The sequence below is a fragment of the Molothrus aeneus genome, chromosome 7 (assembly GCF_037042795.1).
Source record: "Molothrus aeneus isolate 106 chromosome 7, BPBGC_Maene_1.0, whole genome shotgun sequence".
NCBI lineage: Eukaryota > Metazoa > Chordata > Aves > Passeriformes > Icteridae > Molothrus > Molothrus aeneus.
In genome coordinates this window covers 36,690,637-36,706,109 of record NC_089652.1, presented here as the reverse complement: position 1 = coordinate 36,706,109, position 15,473 = coordinate 36,690,637, and the positions used below count along the sequence as shown (strand labels likewise).

The 15,473-nt window shown below is 39.7% G+C and overlaps 1 long non-coding RNA gene across 1 annotated transcript in view; it reads right to left on the bottom strand.

Annotated features, from left to right (window-relative positions):
- LOC136559093 (uncharacterized) overlaps positions 1-15,473 on the bottom strand; it is an 87,808-nt gene that overhangs the window by 35,903 nt on the left and 36,432 nt on the right. The window contains exon 2 of the long non-coding RNA XR_010783967.1: positions 3,948-4,045. This is a non-coding gene — a long non-coding RNA (uncharacterized lncRNA). The remainder of the gene's footprint in view (positions 1-3,947; positions 4,046-15,473) is intronic.

The window sequence follows — 15,473 nt, the reverse complement described above, 5'->3', positions numbered from 1 at the left end:
AAGATCTGGCTTTTACTTCACAGAAATTTCTTGTGATATTTCAGGAAAACCTAAGGATGGAGATATGTAACATTTTCTACTACCACAGACTGAAATAATCCAAACCCTCAACATTTTCTGGAGATATCCCAAGAACCTCAAAACTTTCTGGAGGTATTCAGGTTCCTGGGGTTGTAGGAAGCCAATCTTCAGCTTTGCTAAGAAAAATTAACTATTAAAAAAATTAACTGTAACAATTTTGCTATTTTGTTATGAATTCTAAAGAGAGAGGCACTGCAGGATTAAAAAGTTTTGCATTACTTAAACATTTAACTTTGAAATTACAACAAAATCTCTGAGCTTGATTAATTTGGTTACAATAAAAGGAGTGTTGGGAGCATTTCCTTTTGTTCAGGGTGCCTGCTGCTCCAATTTTTCAAAATGAAAAGCCTTTGTAGTTGGTTTTATTTACAATATCTGTGTAAGGAAAAATTCAAAATGCCAGCCCATAATTCAGTTTCAGAAGGAGCAGCTGGAAGAGAAATGGGGATCATGGAAAACAAACTTCTTGCAAAAACTTGGCAGAAGTGGTACAAAAATTTCTGCTCAGGCAGAGAACAACTTATCAAATCTATTACATTTCAAATGTACTTTGAAAATTTGGCTCTAAAATGCTCCTAAAAGTTGTGATAGTAAAGAGCAACATTAGCAAAATATCTTTTTTTTTAACCCAAATCCTTAAAATAATTTCTGTAGAAAAAAAATTCAAATGAAGTAGGTCTCCTTTTATTAAATTTAAGAAGGTAGAATTCGTTTATACCTCACTTTAGAGAGAGCACCTTGGGATTTCACAAACCTCCAAGCCTTTCATATGGAAAGAAGAGAGAGCAAGACAGAAAATTGATTGTTCTCAGAAAAACATCAGGCCTTCAGAAAAGGGAAGTGGGCTCCTGCTTTTAATGACAATTCAGGAAAAGCAGGCTGAGGAGGGCAGCGCTGGGAGCCAAGGCTGTCCCAGGAGGAGCCAAGGCCAAAGCCTGGGGAGGACAGGGTGGGAGCAGGCCCTGCCCAGAGCAGGGGAGCACAGCCAAGGCTCTGCAGGGGATGGAGGATGGAATTCTGCAGCTGGCTCAGGAATGGCCCAGAGCCAGGCAGGCTTGGAGCTGGGGATGGCCCAGGGCACTGCCTGTGTCTGTCAGCACCACACTGCTCCCAGTTCCACCTGGCATTTGCCATGTTGGAAAAGATGGACGGATGCAAACCCTGCTTGTCCTCCCAGGTGTGCAGGGCCAGGTTTCCCTGGTATTAATGATGGATTTGCCTCCAAAACAAGGAAAACCTGGAGCTGCTGGAGAGAGCCCAGAGGGTCCCATGGAGCTGCTGCAGGGCTGGAGCCCCTCTGGAGCCAGGCTGGGAGAGCTGGGAATGTTCCCCTGGAGAAGGGAAGGCTCCAGGCAGAGCTCAGAGCCCCTGGCAGGGCCTGAAGGGCTCCAGGAGAGCTGGAGAGGGACTGGGGACAAGGGATGGAGGGACAGGAGCCAGGGAATGGCTCCCAGTGCCAGAGGGCAGGGATGGGTGGGACATTGGGAATTGGGAATTCCTGGCTGGGCTGGGATTCCCAGAGCAGCTGGGGCTGCCCCTGCATCCCTGGAATGTCCAAGGCCAGGTTGGACAAGGCTTGGAGCAGCCTGGGACAGTGGGAGGTGTCCCTGCCACAGAACTGGATGAATTTTAATGTCCCTTCCAACCCAAACCAGTGTGGGATTCTCTAAAACCTGTTGTTAAAGGTGCAAGAAAGCACAAATTGAGAATTCCATCTGCAGGGAAAGGCCTGAGCATTTCTGAGGAAGGAAGGATTGAACAATTAAAGGCAGCAGATTGCTGGTTAAATTCCATTTGTTTAATGGAAGGGTTTCTATAGAGGAAAATTGCAATGTTATCATATAATTAAAGATAATGCACGAGGTCTGAGTGGGTGAGGCAGGGTCAGGAAGGTTTGGGAGTATTGGACTACACATGGAATGTGGATTCCATCCAGAGAGCCCCTGCTTTTAAAAATAGATCAAATGGAACAGCAGCAGCGGCTGCAATACCTGCACAGCTGTGAGCACTTTAGCGGGGGGAAAAAAGAGTACAAAATACAAGTTAAGATGCTGAGAATGAGAACTAAATGTTTTCTTAGAGTTCACTGGAGCATCCTGAGGTTTATCCACATGTACATATTAAAACTTTCAGGAAATAACCAGTACAACATGAACCTTACAGAGAAAACTACTTTCCCTGCCCTAGTTTTTCACATAGGAAAAAAAAGGGGTTTTTCAGAACCCAAACACAGACTCTGACAATTATTTCCCCAGCACATTTGGTTTTCCAAATGGTGTAGATTCCCATTTTAGAACGAATGGAAACATGCAAAGGTCTATCCTGGAAGGGAAGAGTAACAACAACACAAATCAACCCCTCAATAAGGCAGAGGCATAAATAACCTCTCTTGTCTTTTAAATGGAGAAATTTTCCTTCTGAGGGTCAAAAAAATCCCCAAATGAAGGGAAAATGAAAAGGGAAGAGAACTGCCTTCATTTTCTTCCTTCATTTTCAAAGCCTCCATAAATGACACACTTAATTTGTGTGGGCTAACACAGCACTTCCAAGAATTCTCTATTGATACTGCTTCAAAATAGAGATTATATATGTGTATATATTATATATGTATAGAAAGATCTGTATTCTAAAGCTTTGCAGAATGAGCCCTTTCCCAGCAGATCCTGATTTGACTAAAAGGAGAAAATTAATTACAAACACTGAGCAAACTTGGTATTTAAATCAGTTTCAACTGTGCTGCACCAGAGCATCACCTGGGCCTCAGCATCCTAAGAGCACCAGAGGTTGTGTTCCTCAAATTCCCACCTCCTAAGAGCCACCCAAAGTTCAGATTTCAGAATTAAGGAGCTTATCCATGAATTCATCCCTGCCCTTATTCAAGAGCATTTTAGAGGCTTCACTTTGAAAAGCCTCAGCTCTGGAGTTGGTGCCTCCAGAAGCTCAAAACTGAAGCTGAAGCCTCATTTTGGACCTCTCTGCTAAAGCAAAGAAAAGCAAATATGTAAATTCCCAGTGAATTCAAGTGCCCCATTAGGAGCTCAATTATATTCTGAAATGATGTCTTAATTGGTTTGCTCATAGATGAGCTGTACTGCTAACCAAAAATCTACTGCCATAATCAGCACTAAATTTCAGATATTGCCACACATTAAATTAACAGCAGATAATGAGTGGGAAAATTAGCTCTATTTCCATAATAGAAACAAAAAAGTCCCATATTACCTATGGTGTTTACAGAGAGTTAGTTTCAAAATAGGAAAAAATGATCCATAAACTTGAATATCCTCACATTTCTTTAGATCATTTACTGATAATAAATAATACAAGCAGACAAAATAAATGGCACAGGAAACATCAGATTTTGTGCTTTCAATATTTAATTTAAAGAAGTTATACTTCTAAAATTCTATAGAAATTTTCAAGAGATTTACCACTGTTTTACCCTTTTTTCACCCAATTTTTGTCTTTTTGAGTACAAGCCCCATCCTCAATTACTCTTTAGATTTTAAGGCATTGTTGCTTCTCATCAGTACCACAAAAAATATTGTAACTGATCTGCAGGTCAAAACACTCATGAGAAAAGAAGAATAAAGGAAAACATTAAGAATAAAGAAAAACATTAAGTGCAGGAAAAAAAGAGAAGCTAAGGAAGGACAGATATTCCTGTAATAAAAGGAGGAGAAGAAACTGAGCCCTTTCCATGGATATTTATTATTTTTCACTTCAGAATAAATTAAAATTATTATTAAAAAAGGGGTTAAAATTTGGCAGAGTGGTCAGACTCCCCAACTTCAGCTGCTGTTCAGTTTTGAAGGTCAGAACCAAACTTGTTGAGATAAATGCATAATGTGGATTATTTGAGTTACCTTTGCTGTCTGAAGGAAACAGATTTCAGAGATCTTGTCTGTAAATGATATAATCTTCAACAGTGCTGCCTCCAGCGACCACCATCGTCAGCAAGGATCTGCACAACAACACCAGAGCACAAAATCAGCCAGGAGAGCTGAACACTGCCTGATTTATTGATTCAAAAGGCACAATTTCAGGCAACACGTGAATTTAGGAGCTGCTGTTCAAAATAAACAGTCACTACATGGGAAGGGATTGGTCTGCTTGAGGAATATGATGATTATTTTGCACTAATATATTTAAAAATACACCTAACTTGGGGAATTCACTGTTATACCAAAATAACAACAGCACGGGTCCCACGAGTTTAAATTTCAATTAAATAAGATTACAAATTAGCATTGAAATGTGACATATTATAAGCACTAATAGATTATGAAAAGTTAAACCACCTCCCTAGGCTGAAATTAAAGGTAACTTTAAGACAAGGTCACTAGAAATGCCAGTTATGATTTTAAAAAATAAAATTACTCAACAACATAACCCCAGAGCACAATTTGTTAGTGCTGCTTTCATATCTCAGCACTGAAGCTATGGAAAGATAAATATAAAAAATTCAATCACTAGAAAACTCATCAGGCCCAAAAGTTTTTGTCTTGTAAACGGTTTTTCTTTTTTACTCAGTCAGCTCCACTTGGTTTAGACTTTCTAAGAGCATGGAGGAACCCAAGTCTAAGCAAAAGAAAACCCTCCTGAGATAAAACACCTTTCAAACCAACTTCTGCCACAAACCAGCAAGTTATGGAATCCCTGCACGGACACTCTGCTCCTTCTAGAGCTTCCAGAAATGCCAAATCCTGGCAGAGGAAGTAACTCCCATCAGTGTCTGAATAGAACTGCCACAAATCTGTTCCCTCTCCTTCCCCCTGAGACCTGAGAAAGGAATTGGCTGTCCCTGCAGCCACCGCTGAGAATGGAGGGGTCAGCCTGGGGAGAACATCCCAGACCCAAAATGAGCCAGGGAACTCCTAAAAAGCTGCTGGGCAGGCTCTGGAAGCGACCCACAGATTGGTGAGGAACGTCCAGATGTGGTTCAAGGTGGGGCTGAGGGGCAGGAGAGGAATGGGAAAAGGTTTTCTTCATAACTGAAGTCACAAAGTTTCTGTGGAACAGGAGGTGGAAGAGATCTGGTGATGAGCTCAGCATCGCTGAACAACCCAAGCCAGGCCACCAAATGTTGGCGCACTGAGGACCAAGAATGCCTGGAGGTGGCACTCAGGGCTCTGGTGACAAAGTGGGGATGGCCACAGCTTGGATTCCATGACCTTGGAGGGCTTTCCCACCCCCAAAACCACTAAACCCAAACCTTTAAACCCACACCTTGTGCAGCCAGAAGCTACAACCCCTCAGAATCAGGAGTAGTTAAGGTTGGAAAAAGCCTCTGAGATCACCAAGTTCAACCAGTACCACTTTTTGACAGCTCTGTTGGATTGGTGCTCTTTATTTGGCCTCTAACCCCATCACCCTTAAGCCTAACCCCACAAAGTCCAAGGAATAAACTGGTACAGAAGCCCAGGCAGGACCCAACAGCTGATGCCAAACCGAAGTTTGGGTCAGTGGCTCCAAAGAGGAAAGCCCACCTGCAAAAAACTGGGAACTGGTTTGAGAACTGGAGTGAAAATGGCATTTTAAAGGGAGAACACATAATATGGAGCAGCTCTGGGATGATGATGAAATATTTCATTGTGCCACTTTAAACAGATCTTGTTTGCAGTCTCCAAAGTGGTTCTGAGTCTTCCCTTAAAGTGACTTTGTTCACATAATTTGGTGCTGAGGTTTTCTATCAACTGTGCTTCAAACCTCCCATTCAGTTCTTAATCTCCCCACATTTTTTTCAGTGCCATGAAAAGATCTGTATTTTATTTTTTTCCACTGACAAGTAAATCATTCTCACGTTGCCTTTTGTGTTAATAGATGATATTTTCTGTTTTCTTTGTGAACTGCACAGCCACAATCCAGATATTTAAACTCTGCTCCCACTGCAGATGTTATTTCTGATCAGATTTAATCATCACTCTCAAACAGAACAACTGCAATAATTGTAAGGGTATCATTAATTTTGTTCTCAAAACCTCTAAGCCTTCTCCAAGGGCTTGGAGCACCACAGCACTGGGAAGAAATTTCTTCTGTGTTTAACCACATCTTTCAAGGGAAATCTGCTGAATTTCTTGGGACTTGTTCATTTTGCTGAATGGCACCCGAGAGCTTCATTTTTTCTAAATATGATTTTATGATCATCACCCTTAGACCAGGAGGAGTCGCTATGACCTCACCTCCAATTACTGGGAATTTATTGATGGAATTAAATGTTTTCTGTGATTTACAGTGTTGGCTCCTCTAAGACATTTGTCACACAAATAAAGACAGAATTCCACAGAATCCCAGACTGGTTTGGGTTGGAAGGGACCTCAAAGCCCACCCCTGCCATGGGCAGGGACACCTTCCATTATCCCAGGTTGCTCCAAGCCCTGTCCAACAGATCCCTGTGGATCCTGGACTCCCCTTCCTGCTCACCACAGCCCAGGAGTGCCTGGAATCCCTCTGTGCTGCTCTTCAGGTGCTCCCCGTTCTTCTTTTTAAAATTCTTCTCTTTTTCTTCTGTTCTCCAGCACTTTATTTTGAATGTTGTTCCTCTAAATATCCCAGAGTATGAAGAGTTGGTTCTACAGGATTCTGCATCCTAGTCTGGTGCCAACCCACCAAACATATGTCTCTGCTCAAATGGAAGAAACTGTTTTGATGTCTCTTTTTTTTTTTTTTGAAATTTCTTCCTGGACTGGGGACAAAACATTTCTTTAGATACAACTCAGCATTTAGTGTCTTCTGAGACATGAAACTTCCTATAAATTTTTGTTCATTTATTCCCATGCAATAACTTTGTAGAAGCTGAACTGTCTGAATACGTGACAAGAATTATTAAATGTTCAAAAATTTATTACTAAATCAAAATTAATGTAGAAATTCCTGGTTGGGAGGGTGGGGAGGCCCTGGAATGGAATTCCCAGAGCAGCTGTGGCTGCCCCTGGATGCCTGGCAGTGCCCAAGGCCAGGCTGGATGGGGCTTGGAGCAGCCTGGGACAGACTGAGGTGTCCCTGCCCCTGGTAGGGGTGGCACTGGATGGGATTTAAAGTCCTTTCCAACCCAACCCATTCCAGGATTCCATGATAATTCTCCAATCTCATGGGTGACAAACATGCCTGAGCTTCCTAGAGATGTTCAGGAATGAAAAGAAACCCATCAGCTCAGACAGGTGCAAAATCTCACATCATTTTCTGTTAGATAAGGGAATATTTGGGATGCACCACCACAGAAACACTCCAAAGCCTCTGCAATTTCCATCAGTTGCTGCCTCTGGGAGGTGTTTTTCTTGTTTGTGAGAAAAAAAATCCCTCCAGTCACATGAAAATTATTCCACAGCAAGATAAATGCAAGCAGGAAACAGCAGAATTTTCAATGCATAACACAATATCTGCACAGAGAGTTAGGAGGAAAAGATTTCCTTTTTTTTTTTTTTTTTTTTTTTTGTAGTGGGAAATGCAAAGGAGCAGCAGACTGGAAAACACTGTAGGGATCTCTGTATTTTCACCCCTGGGGGTGCAGAGCAGGAGCAGGACAGGAGCAGGAACACGCAGGAACACGCAGGGCTGGATTCTCCTCCGAGCTCAGAACCCAGCTCAGCTCCAGAGCCAGCCCTGCAGAAGAAGCAGCAGGAAACCACGAGTGTTTTCCTGGTTTTGTGTTCCACAACCATGCTGAAAAGGCTGCCTCAACCTTTCTTTGAAATGAATAGTTTGAAGTGAGAAAGAAATAGAGCAGGTCAGATTGTTTTTGTCAGAGATGAGCGAGCAAGGGCTAACGAGATCACGTGGCAGATGAGTCCACTCCAAGACCGTCCTGAGGAAGAATTCCATCCTGCTTCCCACTGCTCTTTTCCACTTCACTGACACCAGCAGAACAGAGTTTGCTAATTCCTTTCAGAAAACAAGAAGATATTTTAACTAAGAGAAGGATTTTAATTTTAATTTTGCAAATTTCATGGTATTCTAGGGAAGGGCAGTTTTGGGAACGCTGTGCTGTACTCTGCACCGGATACTTGTCTCTAAATTTGATATTTAAGTCTAACTCACATATTATATGTAAGTATTAAATGCACATAAGTATATAGAATAAAAAATGTCTAACTCACATATTATACATAAGTATTATATGTACATATGTATATAGAATAAAAAATGTCCAACTCACATATCATATGTAAGTATTAAATGTACATAAGTATATAGAATAAAAAATGTCTAACTCACATATTATACATAACTATTATATGTACACAAGTATATAGAATAAAAAAAGTCTAACACACATTATAATATTTAAGTATTATATGTACATAAGCATATAGAATAAAAAATGTGTTTTCTCCATGTAAATAGACAACAGATACTTTATTTTTTATGAATTTATATATTATATATAAATATATATATCTCAATATATATATTTATGCATTTACTAATTTATATATTAAATTTAATATTTAAGTCTAACTCACATATTATATTTAAGTATTATATGTACATAAGTATATAGAATTAAAAAAGTCTAACTCAGATACTATATGTATTATATAAGTATATAGAATTTAAAAAATGTGTTTTTTCCATGTAAATAGACAACAGATACTTTATTTTTTACTAATTTATATTAAATATATATAAATATATATCAATATATATTTATATATTTACTAATTTATATATTAAATTTAATATTTAAGTCTAACTCACATATTATATTTAAATATTCTATGTACATAAGCATATAGAATAAAAAAAATGTGTTTTCTCCATGTAAATAGACAACAGATACTTTATTTTCTACTACAGGCAAAATCCCAGTGCTACCAAATTTTAATAGATAAATTTAAGTCTAACTCACATATTATATTTAAGTATTATATGAACATAAGTATATAGAATTAAAAAAAATGTTTTCTGCATGTAAATAGACAACAGATACTTCAATTTTTACTACAGGCAAAATCCCAGTGCTACCAAATTTTAATAGATAAATTTAATATTTAAATCTAACTCACATATTATACATAAGTATTATATGTACACAAGTATATAGAATAAAAAAAGTCTAACTCAGATACTATATGTAAGTATTATATATGTATATAGAATTTTAAAAATGTGTTTTTTCCATGTAAATAGACAACAGATACTTTATTTTTTACTAATTTATATTAAATTTATATAAATATATGTATATCAATATATATTTATATATTTACTAATTTATATATTAAATTTAATATTTAACTCACATATTATATTTAAATATTCTATGTACATAAGCATATAGAATAAAAAATGTGTTTTCTCCATGTATATAGACAACAGATACTTTAATTTTTACTACAGGCCAAATCCCAGCGCTACCAAAATTTAATGTATAAATTTAAGTCGAACTCACATATTATATTTAAGTATTATATGCATATATGTATATGGAATTTAAAAAAATGTGTTTTCTCCATGTATATAGACAACAGATACTTTATTTTTTAGTATAGGCAAAATCCCAGCGCTACCAAAATTTAATAGATAAATTTAAGTCTAACTCACATACTATATTTAAGTATATACATAAGTATATGGAATAAAAAATGTCTAACTCATATATTATATTGAAGTAATATATGTACATAAGTATGTAGAATAAAAAAAAAGTCTAACTCCCAAAATAATACTAAATAAGTATTATATGTACATAAGCATATAGAATTTAAAAAAATGTGTTTTCTCCATGTAAATAGAAAACAGATACATTATTTTTTACTACAGCCAAAATCCCAGAGCTACCAAAATTTCTGAGAACCAAAATATTTCTGGAAGAAATAAATCCCCCAGCCTTCAACAAGACACAAACTCCATTAGAAAGAAATCCCATTTATCTTCCAGACATGAATATCACCGTTTTCTTCCTTTCTGCATGACTCCTAAATGCTTTCTGAGCGGCTGATCTGCCTGTAAAGCTGAACAGGGTAGGGAGCACCTGGGATGGGAGAGCTGGGAATGTTCCCTTGGAGAAGGGAAGGATCCAGACAGGGCCTGAAGGGGCTCCAGGAGAGCAGGAGAGGGACTGGGACAAGGGATGGAGGGACAGGAGCCAGGGAATGGCTCCCCCAGCCTTCAACAAGACACAAACTCCAGAAGGAAATCCCATTTATCTTCCAAACATGAATATCACCGTTTTCTTCCTTTCTGCATGACTCCTAAATGCTTTCTGAGCAGCTGATCTCCCTGTAAAGCTGAACAGGGTAGGGAGCACCTGGGATGGGAGAGCTGGGAATGTTCCCTTGGAGAAGGGAAGGATCCAGGCAGAGCCTGAAGGGGCTCCAGGAGAGCAGGAGAGGGACTGAGACAAGGGATGGAGGGACAGGAGCCAGGGAATGGCTCCCCCAGCCTTCAACAAGACACAAACTCCATTAGAAAGAAATCCCATTTATCTTCCAAACATGAATATCTCCATTTTCTTCCTTTCTGCATGACTCCTAAATGCTTTCTGAGCGGCTGATCTGCCTTTAAAGCTGAACAGGGTAGGGAGCACCTGGGATGGGAGAGCTGGGAATGTTCCCCTGGAGAAGGGAAGGCTCCAGGCAGAGCTCAGAGCCCCTGGCAGGGCCTGAAGGGGCTCCAGGAGAGCTGGAGAGGGACTGGGGACAAGGGATGGAGGGACAGGAGCCAGGGAATGGCTCCCACTTTGGGTGGGATTTTGGGAAGGAATTCCTGGACTGAGTTCACTTCCAAGAGTCCTCCTTGCTCTGAGAAATGCAGAGATGGGAAGAATCTCTCATTCATGGAAATTGAACAGGGAAAAGTCAGCTCAGTGCCACGCTAAGAAAATGATCATCCCCGGCAAACTAGGTCACAGGAGTGAGTAGTTTACTAAATATAAACTTTCTTTGTAGTCAGGCAACCACCGTCAGAGTAATGAGATTTACTCATATTTCACCCAAGTGCTCTCTGCACTCAGACTCATTAAAATAACCACCAAGTGACCACTCTCACGTCCCTCACCTCTCAGGGACACAGCAGCAAACTCAACAATCTCAAAATAAAAATAATTATAAAAAAAAAGGATTTGGGGGCTTTTTAAAATTTCTAGGTATAAAAAAACAAACCCTTTGCATCTCCACTGCTGTTCACCCAAACATCTCCTGTATCCAAAAATACCCTCCCAAGAGTAACTCTCCTCCCAAGTCCCGTGGAGGTGACAGAGCCTCGCTCCACTCCCACAAAACCCTGGTGGCACAGAGAGTTTCAGTGACCTCCTCAAATCCCTGCTATGCTGGTGACACACTTGGAAGGGAAACACCAAATTCCTGTCAGCTCCAACCCTGTGAAGAGCCAGGCTTCTCCCAAAAATGTGAAACCCAGAAAAATGAATGGAAGGGTGAGAACACTCCCTTGTTGTTTATTTTTTTGTGTGTGTGTGTGTTTGAGGAAGAAAAGAGAATAATATTTTTGCAGCCATGCTAGTATCAGTGTGTTTATAACAGGATGTTCTTCCTCTGCTGTTTGGATGGTTCCAAAAATATTCCCCTCTGGTTTGTGGCAGTGGCTGTCACCCTGACAGCGTTTGCTGCCTCCAGGGCAGGCTGTGTCTGTAACAAATCTGCACAGGCAACTGATGCCACACTCCCATTTTGCTAAACTTAGAGCTAAAAACTGAAGGGGATGAATTAAACAACTGTGGAGGCAAAGCTTTCATTTCTGGATGGTTATTTCCTAGCAGGAAACGTGTTTAAAAGCTGCAATGATGGTGCAAGTTGGGCTAAAAGTTCTATTTTTGGTGGGTTTTGAGACAACTGCACACTGACATTTACTATTATAAAATAATTAATGCTCCTGTGCTTTCAAACACTGGGTACTAGGAATGATGACATGGAATCAAAACCTGAAAAGAGGACACTTCAGTGCAGATAAAACACTGACATCTCTTCAGAGACTTCCTTTTAAACAGGAAAAAAAAATGGCAGTGTTGAGCCTCAGTTGTTTGAAGAAATACTCTTCTCCTCCAAAATGAAATTAGAAACATTCAGAAGCCCAAAATGTTGTAAATTTATGAATGTATCAATCCGTGGTTACGCAGCCAAAAGAAAAAAAAAATGCATCTCTTCAGATACATCTCTTGGTTTATTTTCTGGCTTCTTCCAAGGACAGAAAAGGCAATCAAATGCAACAGAAAAATTGTGTTAATTGGCTGATCTTATGACAATTTCCATTCAACAGTACTTTCCTGTTCTTTTCACTGAATTATAATTATTCAGCACAAAATGCAGAGTTTTAGACCACGTTTCAAGCAGTTTCCGCCTGGTTTTGGGCACTGCCATGGCTGGGGCTGCCCTGCCTCTGCACTGCTCCCTCCTCTCCTGGATATTTTAATTTATTTTACTGCTATCAATGTTTAAACAATAAATTTTGGTGTCATTGGAAGGGTTTCCATGAAATCACAAATATCTTGTTTATTTTTAAGGAAATAAACCTGAAAGTAAGTCTAGAAAAGTATTTCTCTGAAATCTGAGAGTAATAATTAATAGGTTTCAGGGGTCTTTTCTGCATTTTAATTTCAATATTCAGTAAGAACTGTGTCTAATTTCCCAGAGCAAGGAATGTTTTGTGGTCTGTATTTTAACACCTGCAGTTTTACAAAGGATTTCTCTTTTGATGGAACTCCTGGAAACAAATTAATTCATAAGTGCCTCCAAATCCCCCAAGATTTAACAGAGGAATACTTCTTTATATATCAGGACATGTTCAGCATCAAACTGAAATCTAGGAAAAGACTTAATGTAAAATTAAAATGTTTTTAATCCATGTATCCCACTTTTCCAGGCCTACATTCACACAGACCTATTACTCCACCTGCTTCCCCCTTCATCCTCATTTTGTAAGGAACACCCACTGAATATTTAAGTTTAAAGTATGGGTCACATTTAATATTTTTTCCTTCTCCATTAACATCAGATTTATAGCACTGCCATAATTACAATGCTTTTAAAACAAGCCCGTACACAAATATCAAATTCTGATTGATTAAAATCAGGAACAAGGAATATAATCTTCCAAAACTTCATTCCTTCCTTTGGCCAAACTTAGATCAGCTGCTCTTTAGCTGATGATTTAGGAGCATCCACAAATGACATCAGGAGCACTTTAGTTACACCAATCTAATTTAATAAAAAATACCTTGAGAGATGATTGTGTTACCAACAGAAAGGAATTTATCTCCCTGTTCAGCTGCGTGTGCAGCTCATCCAGATCAGCCCCTGCAAATCACCCCTGGAAACTTCACAACACTCCTCAAATGTAATCATGGACTTTTTCTTAATAGCAAATTTATTTGAAGCCATGCCCATATTCCTTCCTTGTGAAATGAAGATAAAATCCTATTTCCTCACAGCTCACTCTGCTGCCTGCTGGAAAAGCAGAGGGTTTAGGCACATTAAAGAAAAAGTCTTAATAGGTTTTTGCCCCTCTTTATTTTTTATTAAAATAAGGAAAAACATGATTCTGGGTGGGCTTCATAGTTTTTGGTTTTTTTTCCCAGCAATCTGTGCTTTCCAAAGCTCAGGAAGCCACAAGGATTCCCACTGGCACAAATCCCTGTTTCAGGCACATTCAGTCAAAGCTCTGCCTTTACTCTGCCATTCCTTCTGATATTCCTGCCCTTATCAGTTTTGTCTCCATCATTACTCTTTCCATCTTATCTTTAGTAAAAAGAAAACCTTCCAGGAGAACTGCCTGCTCCTCTGGGGGCTCAGAGAGGCACCACTATCACCGAGACATCTCCACAACAGCCACGTGGACAATTAAACCTGCAGCAGATAACAGCACAATTCCTTCCTGCCTGCCTCAAACGAGGGTTGGAATTTTTGAATTTTTGCGGGGGGGGGGGGGGGGGGAAGAAAACGACCTTGTTCATTTTTCCAGCCATTTCCCTGGAGAGCCACAATTGTCACATCCCTGTTTGTGTCACCAGGAGGAACCACCAGGGCTGTGCTGCCTTCACTCCCTCAGGATCCCCATGGATCAAGGGATTTGTCTGATTTTTGCCTCTTCCCAGCCTAACTGTGGAAAATCTGTTTGGATGAGTGCTGGGTTATGGAATTAATGGACAGCACAGGATGCTCTCCAAGAAAAGGAAATTTGGAGTGTCTGTGCTGCCATAAAACATCCCAGGACAGCAAGGAGGAGTTTGAGCCCAAAGATAAAGCTGTGGTTTAAATTTAAAAGTTTCTTCAAAGTTCTTCATGTTTTAAAATCTTTTAGCTTCTAATGGTTATTTGGGATAGGTAGAAGACTGGAAATACACACGTGGGAAAAAGAAAAATGCAAAACAAACAACTCCCCCCAAACCTGAACTTATTGGAGATTTTGTAGAATCCATCTAAATCATCCCTCCCAATAAAAACACACAAAAATCTCTTTTATCTGCTCCATTTCTTTAGCTCACAGAGACGACACCACAAAAAGAGGAGGTGTGGAGAGGGAATAAATGGGCAAGAGGAAGTGGGCAGAACTCTGTCCAACAGTTTGGCTGCTGGAGAGAAAGGGAAATTATGCTTTTCAGGGAGGTGTTGCCAGTTTAACTCCTCAGTTTAAACCACCAAAGCAATTTTGATCTGCAAGAATTTTATGCCATCAGAGACAATACTAAACGTTTTCAAGGAAAGGCATCAAAAGTTTAGCCAAGGAGTATCCACGTCAAAATAATGGTATTGTTCAAAACTTTCAGCTATTTGACCCATTTAAAAGTTTAAGTTTGGGTGGTTTCTTTGCCACCCATAAATATGCACCCTCTTTTTGCTCCTACAGAATTATTCTAATCTCAAATTAATTAATTCCACTGCTGGAATTGTCATCCAGGTCCTTCTTGTGGTAAATACAGCAACAGCATTTACAGGCATTAAAAACAAACTAAAAAAGCAGAACACTCCTACAAAAGCTTAATTCCTTCCCATCTTCCTCTCTACATCTCAACCCCAGCTTGGTTTTTACTCTTATGTTTTTCAACTTACCTAAAACTAAATTCTCAACTACCCCAATCTCTCTGTTCCTACCAAGTCCCACTGAAATCAGTGGAGGAAATTCTTTACTACAATAAAGATTTCTTCACTATAAACAGCATTCTTTACCACGGGGAATCAAACAGCAGAATTCTTTACTCTGTAAAATCAATCCTTCCCTGGCAGGCTGGGCAGCCCTGGCACAGGTGCCCAGAGCAGCTGGGGCTGCCCCTGCGTCCCTGGCAGTGCCCAAGGCCAGGCTGGACAGGGCTGGGAGCACCTGGGACAGTGGGAGGTGTCCCTGGAACGGGGTGGGATTTAAGATCCCTCCCTGTGTGTGGGAATATTTAAAATCAGAGAGTTTTGGGAAAGCTGTAAAAGGTAGGCTTTAGGGATAGTAGA